Genomic DNA, 8,007 nt, shown 5'->3' on the forward strand with positions numbered 1-8,007 from the left:
TTAAATCCCTGGAGAACGTATTTCTGAACACAAAAAACGCCCTCGACTGTCGAAGATCTCTCAACAAGATGGCTGAACAGTTTAAAATTCACCTGATCTGGGTGCCGGGCCGCAGATATATCGCAAGGAATTGTGAAGCGGACGAGCTTGCGAGACTAGGAACCATCTTATACATTCCAGGGAAACTCGAATCTGTGGGTATGCCCCTAGCGACATGTAAGCTAAGTTTTCAGCACCAGTCTCGAAGGACAACGAATGATAGATTGCCACAAAGAGGGGGCTGTGAGCATTCCAAAACTATGTGGCCTAATCTAGACTTAAAGAGGCCTACCGCTTTGCTGTCACTGGCTAGAACAGACGTCTCAGTGATTGTGTCCGTTATGACAGGTCGCTTATCGGATCGGAAAACATGCTGACAGACTGAAGGTTACCAGTAATAACTTTTGCAGAAGTTGTGAGGCCACCGTAGAAGAAGACACTATAGGATACCTTCTGTGTGTTTGTCCTGCTCTGGCAGTCGAAAGGAGTTCCACTTTAGGTTCTCATTTCTTTGAGAACCTGTCTGATTTAGCGGATGTGAACATTTTAAGCGATCTGGATGGTTCAACGGTAGGAACTAGAAGCCATATTTCTTCTTCAGTTCCTGTGGTATCACAATGGACTAAAACTTCTAAGTGAGTCTGATGGCAGAATGCCACCTAAACCTAACATAACCTAGAGTTAACAGGTTATAGACAGATTTGAGCTATACTTTGTACGGACTGATTTTGACTACACTCGTTACATCCGTTGACGTTATAGAAAACGCTTTCGCTCTCCACAGGCTCTAGAAGTATAATCGGAAGATCGTTTTTTTTTTTTATTTAAGTCTATATATAATAAATACCCTTACTAATAACTAATAACAATATATTTACAAATGTATTAACCTATGAAGTTAAAAAAATATAATTTTCCTTTTTAAACTTTCTCGATTCTCAGATAGATCTATTATATCTTTCAGTTGATTCAGTTCAGTTGATTATAATAAGAATTTTTCAAAAGATCAAATTATCTTCAGGTCTGATAGGAACGTTAAAAAAATTCGACTCAAAAGAAAGCAGGAATCGGTACTCATACGAAGGTAATAAACGTCTGTCCCACCCATTTCGACGGAGACAAAATAGTAGAAATTGCTTTTGAACTGATTCTATCAAATCAGAATGAATATTGTAGTAGGGATCCTATACCACGGAACCGTACTCGAGATTACTTCTAACTGGCGACGTATATAAGTTTTTCGTCACAGAGAAATCATTAAGTTCCTTACTCCATCGTTTCATGAAGCCAAGATCACTACGTGCTTTGTTTACAACATTGAGATGTTTTGACGAAAGTTTAAGCGTTGATCTAGAAGAAATCCAAGGTCTTTAAAGCTATAGACTACTTCAAGTTGATTGAAACCCAAAAAGTAGCTAGTTTTAAGAGAGGTTATTCTTGAAAATGATATGTGTTTGCATTTGGAAATATTAAGTTCCATAAAGTTCTGGCTGCACCATTCGTAAAGAGTATCAAGGTCATACTGAAGATAACACTGTTCATCAGAGTCTCTCGTTGATCTGAAGATCTTTACATCATCTGCATACATTAAAATATTCGAGTGCTTTAAAGTAAAAGGGAGATCATTTATGAACAAACAAAACAGCACAGGGCCAAGGTGACTACCCTGTGGAACACCTGAAGAGACAACAATTGATTTGGAAACTGCAGTACCAAATTTAGCTCTTTGAGTACGTCCAGTCAGATATGATCTGATCCACTTTAGTAAAGATGGACAGAAACCAATAAGATCTATTTTTCTTAACAGAAGGTTGTGGTTGACTTTATCAAATGCTTTACTAAAATCGTTATATATAGTATCCGTTTGGTAACGTTCCCTAAAGTCATCGTTGACCAAACAAGTAAATTCTAAAATATTTGTTATCGTCGATTTCGATTTCCGGAACCCTTGTTGGTAGGGAGACAATATAGAAGAGACTTGATGTGAAATAGTGTCAGTCAGAATTTTCTCTAACAGCTTCGGAATAGCATTCAAAATTGAAATGCCCCTGTAATTAGATACCTCATCGCGATTTCCGGCTTTAAATAACGGTTATATATGAGTGCTTCCACAATTTTAATTTTGTTTTGTCTAAATTAAAAATAAAATATTAAAAGTACGTTCATTTTTATACAATTAAATACAATACAACAAAAACAAAGGTTGAAGTCAGATATTATTATTATAGTATTCTAAATTAAGAACAAAGTTTTTTCAACATATTCCGTAAGTGATATCTTTACCCTGTTTAAGGATCCTTTGCGTTATCCTGTTTGATATAAACCGATCTTCTTTAGAAAGTCGGATTTTATGCTGAACCATAAGTTATTTCTTTTAAAGAAGACTGTTTTTCATACTAGAAAAATGTATGTGCGTGGAAAATATGGAGTTTGAAAAAGTCCCTATGTAGATCCCCTTTATATATGCGTTTAACTTGAAAGTCAGAAAAAAAAATCAAAAGAACCAAAATGCTTCTCCTTTGAACGATTGCGGTTATAATAATTAAAGTCATCAAGGCCCTTTAATGTAATATTTTCTAAGCCCAAACATATAAGCAGTTAACACCCTTTAGTCTATATCATTTTGACCAGATAAAAACTCGAAGAGGATCACAGGATGGTGTTCTAGGGGTTATTCATCATTTATTAGTTGCAAATGCGTCGCATCAGTAAAAAGAGTGTGCTGTCCATAAACATAAATGTATGTTAAAATTTTGCTGCTTTCAGCATTTGTAAACACATTTTCGCCTCAAATTTTGACATTTTCAACATCATTTTCGACTTTTCTTAAAATTTTAGCAACATTTTTACAACCCCAGCTTGGCTTTTTTGCTATATAGTGATTGAGTGAAAGTCGATATTCGTTAGAGGCCATAATTTAGTTCCTTCTTTAACACACAAGGGTATAGTTCGACCGATTTTCCTATATTTGGGATTCTTTTAACTTGTTTTTGCTTAAACTACAGTTTTGTGAACGTTCATCAATAACTTTGAATCAAAAACTGATAAAATCGTAGGATGTGCTGTTCAAATGACCCAAATAATATTTTACCTAAATTTATATGGTTTTTTTTTTTGTTTTGTCCTTAATTACATATAAGAGGGAACCGTTTTATAATATGATGTTTTGAATTTAGACATGTTTTAAAAAATAACGATGTACTTTATTAACACTTTCTACAACAACTTAAAAAAAAATAATTAAGATTACTGCCTTTATGGAGTATGTGCTATTCAAGTAAGTTGTAGTTTATGTATATAATATATTGTAGCACAGCCCTATTCAAAAAGTGTTTTTTTTATGTTCTCGACTAATTCCATAGACTGTCCACTCAGTTCATAGTCGGTTGCACTATTCGCGTTAATTTACATTATTTCAATTTTTGACCATGTGCTTTCCGAGGATCTGTGTTTGTTAGTGTTTCATCTGATTTTTCGGATTTCTCACAATTTGTATACCCTCCACCATAGGAGGGGATATTCCAATTTCGTCATTCCGTTTGTAACACCTCGAAATATGGGCCTAGGACCCCATAAAGCATGTATAATCTTAATCGTCATGACATTTTTAAATCGATCTAGTCATATTCGTCATTCTGTCCGTCCGTCTGTCTGTCGAAAGCACGCAAACTTTCGAAGGAGTAAAGCTAGCCGCTTCAAATTTTGCACAAATACTTTTTATTAGTGTAGGTCGGTTGGGATTGTAAATGGGCTATATCGGTCCACGTTTTGATATAGCTGCCATATAAACCGATCTGGTATCTTGACTTTTTGAGCCGCCAGATAGCACAATTGTTATCCGATTTGGCTGAAATTTTGCATGAGATGTTTTATTATGACTTCCAACAACTGTGCTGAGTATGGTTGAAATCGGTCTATAACCTGATATAGCTGTCATATAAACCTATCTGGGGTCTTGACTTCTTGAGCCTCTACGGGGAGCAATTCCTATCCGATTTGGCTGAAATATTGCATGAGGTGTTTTGTTATGACTTCCAACAACTGTATTAAGAATGATTCAAATAGGTCCATAACCTGATAAGGCTGCCATATAAACCGATCTGGGGTCTTGATTTTTGAGCCACTAGAGGGCGCAATTATTATACGATTTAGCTGAAATTTTGCACAACATGTTTTGTTTTAACTGTGCTGAGTATGGTTGAAATCGGTCTTAACCTGATATAGCTGTCATATAAACCTATCTGGGGTCTTGACTTCTTGAGCCTCTACAGGGAGCAATTCCTATCCGATTTGGCTGAAATATTGCATAAGATGTTTTGCTATGACTTCCAACAACTGTATTAAGAACGATTCAAATAGGTCATAACCTGATATAGCTGCCATATAAACCGTTATGGGATATTGACTTCTTGAGCCTCTAAAGGCCGCAAATATTGTCCAATTTGTCTGACATTTTGTACAACTGCTTCTCTCATGAAATTTAACATACGTCTGGAATATGGCATGAATCGGTTTATAGCCTAATACAGCTCCTCTATAAACCGATCTCCCTATTTTAATTCTTCAGCCCCTAAGTGCGCAATTCTTCTTCCTCTGACTTCTACTATGGTCTCCAATATTCAGTTTAATTATAGTCCGAAATGAACCATAACTTGATGTTGTTCCAATAACATAGCAATTATTTTCGTTTATACTTTGTTTGCCTAAAAAGAGATACCGTGGTAAGAGCTCAACAAATGCGATCCATGGTGGAGAGTGTATAAGATTCGAACTTACCACGCTTTTACTTGTTAATTCTAGAAATCCAGCAGTAATTTTTTTACTTTCATAATTATTCTTCCATTTGCCTACCTCATAGCTAAAACATGCTTCGCATGAATAGTTCTTCCGAGAAACTGATTGACATTTAAATAAAATCTTATTGTGTTCAATGAAAATTTCTCACTGTTTTTTCATAACATTTTGTAAACTTTTTCAAATGTTTTTAGCATGTCGATCAGCATGAATTCATCTGTCATTTTTATAGCCTCCACCATAGGATGGGGGCATACTAATTTCGTCATTCTGTTTGTAACAACTCGAAATATGCGTCTAAGACCCCATAAAGTATATATATTCTTGATTGTCGTGACATTTTAAGTCCAACTAGCAATGTCCGTCCGTCCGTCAGTCTGTCGAAAGCACGCTAACTTTTGAAGGAGTGAAGCTAGCCGATTGAAATTTGCACAAACACTTCTTATTAGTGTAGGTCGGTTGGGATAGTAAATGGGCCAAAATGGTCCATGTTTTGATATACAGGGTGGCTGATGAAAGCCGCTACCAAAAAAAAATGTAATAACTTTTTTTCTATTTAATAATAATAATTTAATAATTAATTTAATTAATTAATTAATTAATTTAATTAATAATAATTTAATAATTAATTTAATAATTTAATTTAACATGAATAAAAGAAAAATGTATTCCATACACCGAAAAAAAAATGTAGCAATATTCATCATTGTAGCAATATTCATCAGCCACCCTGTAGCTGCCATATAAACCGATCTTGGGTCTTGACTTCTTGAGCCTCTAAAGGGCGCAATTCTCGTGCGATTTGGCACAAATTTTGTACAACTGCTCCTCCCATGGCCTCCAACATACGTGTGCAATATGGTCAGAATCGATCTATAGCTTGATACAGCTCCCATATAAACCGATCTCCAGCTTTTGCTTCTTGAGCCCCGAATCGGACTATATCTTGATATAGCTCCTCCTCCGTCCTTATTCATTATTCTTTGTTTGCCTAAAAAGAGATACTGCGCAAAGAACTCGACAGACGCGACCATGGTGGAGAGTATATAAGATTCGGCCTGGACGAACTTAGCACGCTCTAACTTGTTTTTGCTAGAGATTCGTATATGACAAATGTTACTAGATTTCCAATGATGGCGCAATAGACTCGATTATTTTTAGGTTAGCATATCAGCATATGACGCCAAACACCTGGGTTCGAATCCTGGAGAGATCATCAGAAAATTTTTCAGCGGTGTTTATCCCCTCCCAATGCTAGCGACATTTGTGAGGTACTATGTCATGCAAAGAAGCCATGTAAAAACTTCTCCTCAAAGAGATGTCGCTCTGAGGCGCGCCGTTCGCCGTTAAAACTTGAATGGGGCAGCATACCTTTATTTATTCATGTTATTGCCACTAAATTGTAAATGGTTTTCGTATTGCACTTTGTCGATTGTTTCTTATTGCAATGATACTGTTTATATAATATGAATTAAATTTGGTGACCACTTTCTCATTTTACATTATTAAATTTAAACAGAGTTTATCACAGATGCGGTATTTATTTGATATTGTTGTTGTTTTTATTTAATTTAAATTGATTGAAAATAATGTTTTTGTAATGGTTTTAGTACACAAAAGGAACAGACGTGATAGGCGTAGAATTTTGCTCACGAATTAAATGAGTCACGCTTGACACGACAAACTCATGTCACGCTCACAACTCTAATTTTGGTAAGGTGGTTAAACCAGTTATGCTACCTGCGAAAGTCAAGTTGCAAGGCAATAACAGAAATGGCAGTACAATAGTTTTTACCAAGCTGTAATAAGAATTAGCACTTCGATCGTCGCCGTACGCATCCTTATAAAGAGATCCTAATGCAACCAAAAATTTACAAATGTGTCAAATACAATGTTTTACTTTCAGTATTTCACTACACTAGTTTCGACATACGAACATGTATTCACATTCACATATTTACGTCTGTTTCTTGTATTTTAGTTTGTTATACAAACTAAATAGCAGAATATCGTCGTCATAGCAATGAAACGATATGCCATCAAACGTATATTGCACTGGCCAACAGACCATATGCATGGAAGAAAAAATACCAACAATTACCTACTTAGGATTTTCTACACCGCATTCAATAGTTCTTCAATACACATGTAAACCGAGTATCTGTAAAAATGCAGTCGACAGCGTGCGCATAATTCCAATCACTGGCACATGAGTAAATAGATGTATGGAGATGGACGCAAATCGATCATTTTAGCTTACCTTTGACAATTTGTGCCGAAGCTATCCACAAAAAACTCGAATCACTGCTACAGGAGGAGTTGGAGCTAACCGCGCACATATGTACTTTTTTTTAATAAATTAAGCTAATATTATTGAATGAAGTGAGTGCTCATGCCTTGGTTAGTTGCACACACCTTGACACAAAGCAACTCTACAACTTTCATGCAAGCTCCACAGTACGTTTTGAAAGGGCTATGAACGCATCAAATAAATACAGACCACATCATATAATTTTCTTAAGCAGATTTCACAGTTACACTAGAACTTGTCTTGTATTTCACTTCTACAAAAAATGAATGCGGCCTTAGAATTAGTAGTTTATTATGAATCGTTGGTGTTGGAGCAGCTTTATATCCAGGTTTTTGTTTTATCACTACGAACATATGTATAAATCCATGGACAACATCACATACATGTGAGTAGGTAAGTGGAAGAGTGTATTTGTGTGGCGGCTGGCTTCAAACAAAAAGCGATCCCGAGAACGACGTGCATTAACGAATGCTGAAACAAAACTGAGAGTTTAACGCTGGTACAATCTACCACCATGTATAAAATATCGCACTAACACACTCAAGTAACCGAACAAAGATACAGCATGGGTACAACACTCACTAACACTCTCAAGTAACAGTAACAATACAATGTACTAGTGCAAGCATTTATAAAGATGAGAGAATGACTTAGAAAAAATGTTTACGCGATATAGTTATTGTTGCCAACCATAAGGCATTGCTTTAAAACAGGGGTGCACAAAATGAAAAAGGAACGCTATTATGGGAGATCTTCTCTATACATAAATATAATTGAACTTGTAGCGTAAATGGTTTATTAGGAAGGTGATGGGCGCCAATAATCTGAATTTTGCCTTTCGGTATAACAAGACGTTGTTTCAT

General features: G+C 35.8%; 1 protein-coding gene across 3 annotated transcripts in view; it reads right to left on the minus strand.

Moving 5' to 3' along the window:
- LOC106092844 (sodium-dependent transporter bedraggled) overlaps nucleotides 1-7,636 on the minus strand; it is a 50,322-nt gene extending 42,686 nt beyond the window's left edge. For 2 of the 3 annotated variants that reach the window (XM_013259772.2, XM_013259770.2), the window contains exon 1: nucleotides 7,094-7,636. The gene's annotated coding sequence lies outside the window, so the exon portion shown is untranslated. The remainder of the gene's footprint in view (nucleotides 1-7,093) is intronic. The other variant, XM_013259771.2, reaches the window with a different exon arrangement.
- Between the last annotated feature and the right edge of the window lie 371 nt (nucleotides 7,637-8,007).

Source organism: Stomoxys calcitrans, chromosome 5 (genome assembly GCF_963082655.1).
Source record: "Stomoxys calcitrans chromosome 5, idStoCalc2.1, whole genome shotgun sequence".
Taxonomy (NCBI): Eukaryota; Metazoa; Arthropoda; class Insecta; order Diptera; family Muscidae; genus Stomoxys; species Stomoxys calcitrans.